Source organism: Gobio gobio (genome assembly GCF_949357685.1).
Source record: "Gobio gobio genome assembly, chromosome: 1".
Lineage (NCBI taxonomy): Eukaryota > Metazoa > Chordata > Actinopteri > Cypriniformes > Gobionidae > Gobio > Gobio gobio.
This window is the reverse complement of record NC_137097.1, coordinates 84,450,607-84,462,569: the sequence shown is the minus strand read 5'-3', so window position 1 is coordinate 84,462,569 and position 11,963 is coordinate 84,450,607.

The following is an 11,963-nucleotide window of genomic DNA, read 5'->3' as shown; positions in this document are numbered from 1 at the left end:
CTCACATATGTGTTCCTCTTTTCCAGGTGGGAGAGAGCAGTGTGAATAGTGGATGAAATGGCATCATCAGTGGAGCGGTTTTTGCGGTATGCAAACTGCAGTGGGTCCAGTGAGGGGGGGAGAACAGAGCAGATGTGGTTTCTGACTAGTCTCTCAAATCATTTGCTGATGATGGGGGTCAGAGCAACAGGACGCCAGTCGTTTAAGCAGGTGGTTTTTGCTTGCTTCGGTACAGGAACAATGGTGGACGTTTTGAAGCAACGTCCACCATTGCACTGGTAAAATATCATTAGCAATATCATTCAGAAACAGGCAAAAATAAAGTGCCAGCAGTGTTGGAAAAGTTCAAAAGTGCAAGAAACGTTTTATTTAATGTTTCCACTTTTGACAACCACATCAGAATCAGAGCACATGAGACACACAGGCCTCGTACAGGATGCAGGAAGAATAAATGCGATTTTTTGTTCTCCACCCATTCATTTCGGAAAACTCGACTTTCAGCGTCAACTTTCCTAATTTTCAAAAATGCCATTGTTTTTGCACGCTGCTTTCTGCTCTGATGGTGCGTTCACACCGGACGTGAATTAAGCGTTTCGCGCGAGTGATTTAAGACAATGGAAAGAAGGGAATAGACATTCTGCGGCACGATTCGCGCAAGCGGCGTGCATGACGCGTCATTCTCGTTCGGTGTGAACGCACCATTATGGTGGGTGGGTCACCATCAGTCTCTTCTTCACTGCATGCGTGACCACGCGTCTGAACATAGCAGCAGTAACGTTAACTGTCGTTGCAACCCGTGGCGACATGGGACCGAAGCGGTTCTACTGAGCTGCCTGATATAAATGTGATTTTTTTTTTTTTGGCATGTGGCATATTTATTTCGTCAAAAGGCTTTGCGGTCTGGATGGACGCATCTCGCGGTCCGGATTCGGACCGGAGTCCGCTAGTTGGCGACCCCTGTGCTAGACTATGTCATTGTCCGGCAGAATGATATGAGAGATGTGCTCTTAACTCAAGCTATGAGGGGAGCTGAGTGCTGGACTGATTATCGGATAATTGTTGCCAAGCTAAACCTGAGGATCCTGCGGACAGTACATCTTAGAAAGGCAGCGACAGGGAAGCTAAACTGTGCAAGGCTCCAAGACACTGAAGTGCAAAACAACTACCGATGCTCTGTTGCTAAGAAGCTTCAGGACATTGAGCCTCTTCTCAGGAATGAAGAGGCAATTGACAGCAAATGGAGCTATATAAGTACATCACTTTATGACGCAGCAGCTGAGTCTATTGGTAAGCACAAGAAAAGAAACCAGGATTGGTTTGATGAAAATTCTGCACATATTTCCACCCTCCTTGAAGAAATGCATACTGCCCATAAAGCCTACCTTAATAGCCCATCTAATGAATCTCTCAAGAAGGTCTGGCATGAACAGAGAAAAGCAACGCAACAGATCTTGTGGCAACTGCAGAATCAGTGGTGGATATCTAAGGCTCAGCAGATTCAATCTTTTGCAGACAAGCATGATACTCATAATTTTTACAATGCAGTGAAGGCCATTTACGGCCAAATATCTTACTTTCTCTGCCCCTTGAGATCATTTGATGAACTGACCCTTATTAAGGACCAAACCGTCATTGTTCAAAGATGGGGGGAACATTTTCAAGCCTTATTAAATCAAAAGGCTTCAGTTGATCTTACAGTGCTGGAGGAACTACCAACTTTACCAATCATACAGAGTCTTGATGTTCCACCTTATTTTTCTGAAGTGTATGCTGCAATCAAGAAATATCGTATTCCTGCTGAGCTCCTGAAGGAAGGAGGGTACCTCTGCACAAGGGCAATCCATCAGTTCATCACCCTAGTGTGGCAGCAAGAAATCATTCCCCAACAATGGAAGGATGCTAATATTGTCACAATATCTAAAAACAAGGGTGACAGGTCCATCTGTGAAAATAGTAGGGGGATCTCTCTCTCTCTCTTTCAGTTGCAGGTAAAGTTCTGACAAAGGTCATGCTCCATCGACTTGTCAATACTATCTCCTGCCAGAATCCCAAAGTGGGTTCAGAGCAGGTCGAAGTACAGTGGACATGATATTTACCTCACGCCAACTGCAGGAGAAATGTCGCGAACAACATAAGAACTTGTTCATTGCTTTTGTGGATCTTTCCAAGGCTTTCGATACTGTACACCGTGACCTCTTATGGGAAGTGCTTATGCCTTTTGGATGCTCTGTAAAGTTTATCACAATGCTACGACAGTTCCATGATGGGATGACTACCAAAGTGACATTGGGTGGACTAGAATCTGCACACTTTGCAGTAGGCACTGGAATAAGGCAGGGCTGTGTTCTTGCACCAGTCTTGTTTAACATCTTCTTACTGTGTGTCACAAAGCTTCTGTATAAAGAAATGGAAGAAGAAAGTGAGGTTTCAGTGGCTTATAGACTGGATGGTAACCTCTTTAACATCAGGAGGTTCCAGGCAGTCTCTAAGCTTCAGTTTGCTCGTGTGCTGGATGATTGTGCCCTAGTATGTCAGGATTCCTGGGTGATCGTGTTTGTGTGTATGTAATTCTTACCTGTTGGTGGTGGTTCCTCACGGGTTCACTGGTCCCTCCCACTCGTTTCACTAATTGTTCACCTGTCGTGTCTCATCAGTTGTTTTCTTTTTATAGCACGCTGTCCTGTCTCTCGTCGCGCGCTCATTGTTTTTGGTTGGTCTCAGTCTCTGTCCTGTCCAGTTGGAGGTCCTGGTTTCTGTCTCTCTTCAGTTTCTCGCAGGTTCGGTCGCAGGCATCCGGAGGCTTGTCAACACCCGGAATTCACACGCTTGTGGTATCCGTGAACTTGTCCTTGAGAGAACTCCACCCTGCTTTGTCGGTGTGACTGGTACGCTTCGTTTTTAGGCGAGATCCAGTCTCATCCTGAGTTCGGCGAGCTGTCTTTTCTACCAGACGCTGCCTCGTCTTCTGTCCAGTGCATGGAGTATTTCGTCAGTCATTCAAAGTGAGGATTTCTCTCCGGTTACCCACCAGAGTGGATTACGTCGTGGGACACCGCGTGTGGACTCAATTCTGTGGAGTGTGATATGTGCCTTGCCTAGACTTCTCTTTTTTCTTCCAAATAAACATTGAACTTGCATTTGACTCCGAGACTCATTCTGACAGAATGAGCGCGCCAATGATGGAGTCAGCGAGTTCGGAGGATTCGGAATCGGTGTACGCCGCACTTCATCAGCAGGGAGTGGTCATAGAACAGCATTCATCCCTGTTGACTGAGGCTTCCCGAGATTTCCGTGTTCTGTCTGAACAATTCATTGAGCTCAATACCAGAGTAGACCAGATTGTCTCCTCGGTCGGTGAACGTTTTCCTTCTCCGTCTGCACCTGTTGAGACTGCACCTGCAGACCGTGAGCCACACGCGGCGACACCTCCGTCCTTCGACGGCGACCCCAACACCTGCCGGGCTTTCCTACAGCAGTGTTCCCTGGTCTTCGCTCTCCAGCCACGGCGCTTCGCCGCTTCAACGTCTAAAGTGGCATATGTGTTGACACTTCTCACCGGAAGGGCGAGACAGTGGGGAATGGCTGTATGGGGGGCCAAGGCTCCGTGCACGGCGTCGTTTGAGGCTCTCGAGACGGAGATGCTGAGCTTGTTTGATCGCTCACTTCGTGGGGATATGGCAGCCGCCGAGCTGGTAAGACTATTGCAACAGACCTCTTCCGTCACCGATTATGCCATCGCGTTCAAGACGCTAGCCATCACCAGCGGCTGGAATGACGCTGCACTACGGGCTCAATTCCTCGAGGGTCTTAATCCTGCCATTCAGGACGAGATCGCTGCACGGGATCCTCCCACCTCTCTCGAGACAGCGATCGACCTGGCGTTGAGGATCGAGACTCGCCACCGTCAACGAGACATCCGCCGGTCGTTTCGTCATTTCGGCGTCTCTGAGCCGGAGGAATTCACCGCATCTTCTCTCCAGACGGAGGAGCCGATGCAACTGGGCAAGCTCCGCCTTACCACCACTGAAAGACAGCGACGTTTGTTCTGTGGTTTGTGCCTGTATTGCGGTAAAGCGGGGCATATCGCCGCAGTTTGTCCGGTAAAAGGATACCGCCCGCCGATGACTTCAGGAGTTTCGGTGGGCGTGTCGTCATTCAAATCTCCCGTAAGCTGCACCACACTACCTGTAATCATTGACTATAAACTGTCTTTTCATTCACAGGCGTTGCTGGATTCGGGTGCGGAGGCAAGTTTTCTGGATGCCGGGTTGGCCGAATCGTGGAACATTCCTTCTATTCCTCTGTCTTCCTCTCTCTCCGCTTGGACCTTAAAAGGACAGCATATGGCTGTGATCACCCATTGCACACCCCCTGTCAGTTTGTTTGTCTCTGGCAATCATCGTGAGGAGATCGAATTCTATTTATTAGAGGAGTCTCAATCGCCTGTCATTTTAGGACATGACTGGTTGACCAAACACAATCCTCACGTTGATTGGCAGAACGGTGTTGTGTTATCTTGGAAGTCTTCGTGTCATGTTTCATGTCTTGGTCCTGCTCCTTCTCCTGTTGTTTGTTCAACTTTTCAGGTTCCTGATGTTGATCTCTCGGGAGTGCCGGCGGAGTACTCTGATCTGTATCGGGTGTTCAGTAAGACCCGGGCTACTTCCCTACCTCCTCACCGGTCGTACGATTGCGAGATCAAACTTCTCTCAGACACTTCTCCGCCTAAGGGTCGTATATTTTCCCTATCTAAACCAGAGAGAGAGGCTATGGATAAGTACATTAATGAATCTCTTAATGCCGGTCTCATTCGCCGCTCCTCGTCTCCAGCCGGTGCTGGATTTTTCTTTGTCAAAAAGAAGGACGGGTCTCTTCGTCCGTGCATTGATTATAGAGGGCTGAATGACATTACTGTTAAGAATAAGTACCCCTTGCCTTTAATGTCGTCAGCGTTCGAGTTATTACAGGGAGCGCACGTGTTTACCAAGTTAGATCTGCGCAACGCTTATCACTTGGTACGTATCAAAGAGGGCGATGAGTGGAAGACAGCTTTTAAAACACCATCAGGGCACTGGGAATACTGCGTTCTTCCGTTCGGCCTTTGTAACGCACCGGCTGTCTTCCAAACCATGGTCAATGAAGTGCTGGGTGACATGATTAACAAGTTTGTCTTTGTGTATCTCGATGACATTCTCATCTTTTCTCCCTCTAAGCAGATACACACCCAGCATGTTCGCCAGGTTTTACAACGGTTGTTAGAGAATCAGCTCTTTGTTAAGGCGGAGAAGTGCGAGTTCCACAAGGAGTCGGTTTTGTTTCTGGGTTTTGTTATAGCCGAGGGAGAGATTTGTCCCGATCCCGCTAAAGTTAAAGCGGTCGCCGAATGGCCAGTGCCCGACACTCGTAAAGAGCTTCAGCGATTTCTGGGTTTCGCCAACTTTTATCGGCGTTTCATCAGAAATTTTGGTCAGATCGCTAAACCTCTTACCGTACTTACTTCCTCTAAAGTGTGTTTCCGTTGGAATACAGAAGCTCAGGAAGCCTTTGATGAATTAAAGTCCCGTTTCATCTCTGCACCTGTTCTTTCTATACCAGATGCGGCTAGACAATTTATAGTGGAAGTGGATGCATCTGATGTCGGGGTAGGCGCCGTTTTATCTCAGCGATCCTCTGTTGACGGGAAAGTGCATCCTTGCGCTTTTTTCTCTCATCGGTTAAACCCAGCGGAGCGAAATTACGACATAGGTAATCGGGAGCTGCTGGCGGTTAGACTCGCTCTGGGTGAGTGGCGTCACTGGTTGGAGGGAACCTCGGAGCCCTTTCTGGTCTGGACGGATCATAAGAACTTGGAATATATCCGTTCAGCCAGAAGGTTAACATCTAGACAGGCTCGCTGGGCACTCTTCTTCGAACGTTTTAACTTCACCCTCTCGTACCGGCCGGGGTCTAAAAACACTAAACCTGACGCTCTCTCCCGTTTGTTCGAGGGTTCCGGGTCGGAGCGGACCGAAACCATTCTCCCGGAGGGGAGGGTGGTCGGTGCCCTCGTGTGGGGAATCGAACAGCGGGTGAGAGAGGCCGGCCGAGAGGGGGAAGTTCCGGAGGGGTGTCCGGTGGGTTCTCTATGGGTTCCCGAGTGTTTACGTTCCGATGTCATCCGGTGGGGTCACGAATCCAAGTTTGTCGGACATCCGGGAATTCGGAGAACGTTGGCTGCCATCCGTCAACGTTTTTGGTGGTCTTCTATGACTTCAGATGTCAGACAGTTTGTATTAGCCTGTTCAGTCTGTGCTTGTAATAAAGCATCTAATCAACCTCCCGCTGGTCTGCTTAAATCTTTGCCCGTGCCCTCCCGCCCCTGGTCTCATATAGCCCTTGATTTTGTCACCGGCTTACCGGCGTCTAATGGTAACACTGTCGTATTGACTGTGGTGGATCGTTTTTCTAAAGCGGTTCATTTTATTCCCCTGCCTAAACTTCCTTCTGCCAAGGAGATGGCTCAGGTTTTGATTGATCACGTCTTTCGGTTACACGGTATTCCGACTGATGTAGTTTCAGATAGGGGTCCTCAGTTCATCTCTCATTTTTGGCAGGAGTTTTGTAGACAGATCGGCGCTACAGCCAGCCTGTCTTCTGGTTATCATCCGCAGACCAATGGGCAATGCGAACGGGCTAATCAGGATCTCGGTCGAACGCTTCGCTGTCTGTCGTCTAAATATCCGAATTCTTGGTGCCAACAGCTTCCTTGGGTCGAGTACTCTCATAATTCTCTTCCCGTCGCATCCACTAATTTGTCTCCGTTCGAATTATCTGTCGGATATCAACCTCCCCTTTTCCCATCACAGGAGCCCGACGCAGTGGTTCCGTCTGCTTTAGCTTTCGTGCGCAGGTGCAGACGCACTTGGAGGAAAGCTAAATCACTCTTATTACAAAACTCCAGACAAACCAAAGCTGCGGCTGACCGTCACCGGCGACCTCCACCCGGTTATGTGTGTGGACAAAAGGTATGGCTTTCCACCAAGGATCTGCCTCTCCGTGAGCCTTCTCATAAGCTGGCTCCTCGTTTCATTGGGCCATACAGTATATCTAAGGTCATTAGTCCGGTAGCGGTCAAGCTTAAGTTACCTCCTATTCTTGGTCGGGTTCACCCAGTTTTTCATGTATCCAGGGTTAAACCTGTGATTTTTGCCCGGAATAATCCCCCTGTCTCTGCCCCTAAACCCCCCGCCCCTCGTCTAGTGGATGGTGCTCCTGCCTATACTGTTAGGAGATTACTAGATTCTCGTCGCAGGGGCAGAGGTTTTCAGTATTTAGTGGACTGGGAGGGTTACGGTCCGGAGGAGAGGTGCTGGGTTCCGGCTCGGGATATACTGGACCCTGGTCTGATCGAGGATCTCCGTCGGCGACAGGGTGAGTCTCCTCCATGCCCGTCCGGTGCCGGTCATGGGGGAGGGGATACTGTCAGGATTCCTGGGTGATCGTGTTTGTGTGTATGTAATTCTTACCTGTTGGTGGTGGTTCCTCACGGGTTCACTGGTCCCTCCCACTCGTTTCACTAATTGTTCACCTGTCGTGTCTCATCAGTTGTCACGCTGTCCTGTCTCTCGTCGCGCGCTCATTGTTTTTGGTTGGTTTCAGTCTCTGTCCTGTCCAGTTGGAGGTCCTGGTTTCTGTCTCTCTTCAGTTTCTCGCAGGTTCGGTCGCAGGCATCCGGAGGCTTGTCAACGCCCGGAATTCACACGCTTGTGGTATCCGTGAACTTGTCCTTGAGAGAACTCCACCCTGCTTTGTCGGTGTGACTGGTACGCTTCGTTTTTAGGCGAGATCCAGTCTCATCCTGAGTTCGGCGAGCTGTCTTTTCTACCAGACGCTGCCTCGTCTTCTGTCCAGTGCATGGAGTATTTCGTCAGTCATTCAAAGTGAGGATTTCTCTCCAGTTACCCACCAGAGTGGATTACGTCGTGGGACACCGCGTGTGGACTCAATTCTGTGGAGTGTGATATGTGCCTTGCCTAGACTTCTCTTTGTTCTTCCAAATAAACATTGAACTTGCATTTGACTCCGAGACTCATTCTGACAGAGTATCACACACTCCAGAAGATTTGCAGTCTACTCTTAACGCTGTTGTTAGAGCATATAGCAGGATGGGCTTAGCTGTGAATATCAAGAAAACAGAAGTCCTTTGTCAATGATCATCTAATCCTCCACAAAAACAGTGTTCACTGTTTATGATTCCCCACTTAGTGCCACACTTTAAATATATTGGCAGTTTTTTATCTAGTGACTGTAGCATGGACCAAGTTATTCAACACAGGATCAAGCAGGCTGCATCTTCATTTGGGAGGCTGAGGAAAAGAGTATTTAGCAACACCAATTTAAATCTACACACAAAGATTGCTGTTTATCGGGCAATCTGCCTCACCACCCTTCTGTACGGTTCTGAAACATGGACTCTACACTAAACATCTGAAAATGTTGGAATCCTTCCACATTAGATGCCCACAGCGCATCCTCAAAGTGACATGGCAAGATCGAGTGCCACATATTGAGATCCTGCAAAAAGCTAACTGTTGGAGTATAGAAGCAACTTTAATGCTTTACCAACTTAAGATGGCTTGGCCATGTTGCGAGAATGCCATCAAGTCGCTTTCCACGTAAGGTACTGTACGGTCAATTACATCTTGGTTGCCGTTCTGCAGGAGGTCAAAAAAAGAGACTGAAAGACCAACTAAAAGCCCTCCTTAAGAAATGTGGGATAAACCCCACATCCCTGGAGAGTAGCGCCATGAACCGCACACTCTGGCGGCAACTCTGTCAGAATGGAGTGCAAAGCTATGAAGACAGGAGAACTGAACTTCAACTGTCTAAAAGACATCAGAGAAAGCAGGCAATGCTGGTTCCGGCACCCCCAAGACAATCCGGAGAAATGTTTATATGCCCTGTCTGCAAAAGACAGTGTGCTTCCCGCATCAGACTATACAGTCATCAAAGAACCCACAAATCATAGAAGTTATCATCAGACAACGATGGACTACCCCTCAAGATAGCACTTTAGTTCGTTCTACTGTTTCATCAGGAAGTGTTTCATCAGGAAGTGCGTAGAAGACGTTGTTCCGACCAGAACAATACGGCTGTACCCAAACCAGAAGCCGTGGCTAAATGGGGATGTTCGCGCGGCACTCAATGCGCGGACCTCCACTTTTAACTCCGGTAATGCAGAGGAGCATAAACAAGCAAGTTATGCCCTCCGGAAAACCATCAGAGCAGCAAAACGCCAGTACAGGGACAAGATTGAAGGACAGTTCAACACCACCGACTCTAGAAGCATGTGGCGGGGAATTAACACCATCACGGACTATAAAGGGAACACAACTCCACCGTGAACACCGCTGCCTCTCTCCCGGACGAGCTAAACACCTTCTATGCTCGCTTTGAGGGAACTAACACCGCCCTCGCGGAGAGAGCTCGTGGCTGAAGATGCAGAGGTTAGTTCACTCTCTGTATCATTAGCGGATGTAACCCGATCCTTCCGGCGGGTGAACATCCGTAAAGCTGCGGGTCCAGACGGCATTCCGGGCCGCGTCATCAGAGCGTGCGCGCACCAACTGGCTGGAGTTTTCACGGACATCTTTAACCTGTCCCTCTCGTTGTCTGTGGTCCCCACATGCTTCAAAACGTCCACCATTGTGCCTGTACCTAAGCAATCAAAAACCACCTGCTTAAACGACTGGCTTCTTGTTGCTCTGACCCCCATCATCAGCAAATGCTTTGAGAGAATAATCAGAAACCACATCTGCTCTGTTCTCCCCCCCTCACTGGACCCACTGCAGTTTGCATACCGCACAAACCGCTCCACTGATGATGCCATTTCATCTACAATTCACACTGCTCTCTCCCACCTGGAAAAGAGGAACACATATGTGAGAATGCTGTTTGTAGACTACAGCTCAGCATTCAACACCATTGTGCCCTCCATACTTGACGTGAAACTCCGGGCTCTAGGCTTAAACAGCTTGCTATGCAGCTGGATCCTGGACTTCCTGTCAAACAGACGCCAGGTGGTAGGTGGGCAGTAACATCTCCTCATCACTGACTCTCAACACTGGAGCCCCTCAGGGCTGTGTTCTCAGCCCACTCCTGTACTCCTTGTACACACATGACTGTGTGGCAATCCACAGCTCCAATACCATCATCAAGTTTGCTGACGATACGACGGTGGTAGGTCTCATCACTGACAATGATTAAACGGCCTACAGAGAGGAGGTGCACACTCTGACACGGTGGTGTCAGGAGCACAACCTCTCCCTCAACGTCAGCAAGACCAAGGAGCTGGTGGTCGACTTCAGGAGGAATGAGAGAGAACACCGCCCCATCACCATCGATGGAGCACCGGTGGAGAGAGTCAGCAGCTTCAAGTTCCTCGGTGTCCACATCACAGAGGAACTCTCATGGCCGTCCACACTGAGGCCGTTGTGAAGAAGGCTCATCAGCACCTTTTCTTCCTGCGACGGCTGAGGAGGTATGGAATGAACCGCCACATCCTCACACGCTTCTACAGCAGCACCATAGAGAGCCTGCTGACTGGCTGCATCACCACCTGGTACGGCAACAGTACCGCCCGCAGCCGCAAAGCCCTGCAAAGGGTAGTGCGCACGGCCAGCTGCATCATCGGAGGTGAGCTTCCCTCCCTCCAGGACATTTATGCCAGGCGGTGTGTGAAGAGAGCTCAGAGGATCATCAGAGACTCTAGCCACCCGAACCATGGGCTGCTCTCACTGCTGCCATCAGGCAGGCGGTACCGCAGCATCAGAACACGCACCAGCCGACTCCAGAACAGCTTCTTCCCGCAAGCAATTAGACTCCTTAACTCTTGATCCATCAGGATCATAACACACACTGACAGAATATCACTCAGCACAACCCACTGTAGATACACACACACTATATACACATTTATTTATCATTTATTATTTATCATTTATCATATAGCACCTATTGTACATTGGATCTCTACTGTGAATAATAATGTATACTGTACATTGTATATTATTATTATTATAGCTTAATGTATACTGTTTAATGTATGTTTAGTGTATATTGTTTAAAGTATATGTATATTGTAAGTATGTGTATATTGTTTAAAGCTGTGAGAACTACACTCACATTGTGTAAATTATTTATTGTTTATTGTAGAGTTTACTGTGCTGTGAGTAATTGTGGGCGCATCAGATGTGTAATCTGATGCTGCTTTAAATGTTGTACATGTCATGTCGTGACTACTATGTTGCTCGGAACTGCACCTAAGAATTTCACCTGCTGTTGCACTTGTGTATATGGCTGTGTGACAATAAAGTGATTTGATTTGATTTGATTTACTGTACACCCCGAGGTCTGTCCTCACCCACCACTGATGACACCAGCCACAGTGATACAGCACCTGTGCTTCACTAGCCATAAGTGAGAGGAGCGAGAGATAGAGCCAGTTTAGTGGACCAGAATTATTAGAAGGCCAGGATTGATGAAGGCCAATGGAGGGGATCTGGCCAGGACAAAAAGTCCTGCTCTTTATGAGGAGTATCATGGGATTTTTATGACCACAGAGAGTCAGGACCTAGGTTAGCTTCTCATCTGAAGGATGGTGCCTGTTGTGCGCCATATGCATCAGACGTTCAGCCAATGGTCCATGGGCTGAGACTAGGGAAAACTGGGCTGTCGCTGGAAGAGGTGTTAGTGAAGCCAGCAGGGGGCGCTGCTCACCCTGTGGTCTGTGTGAGTCCTGATCCACCTTCACCAACACCTCTTCCAGCAGCAGTCATTTTCTTTCCCTGACTAACTGTGCTTAGCACATAAAGATCAACTACTTACCGTGATTTCAGACTGTGCATGGATCCTCATGTGTTTCTTCAGGTGACTTTCAATAGCGAATGTCATCACATTTTTTATTTACATCAAATGTTAATCTA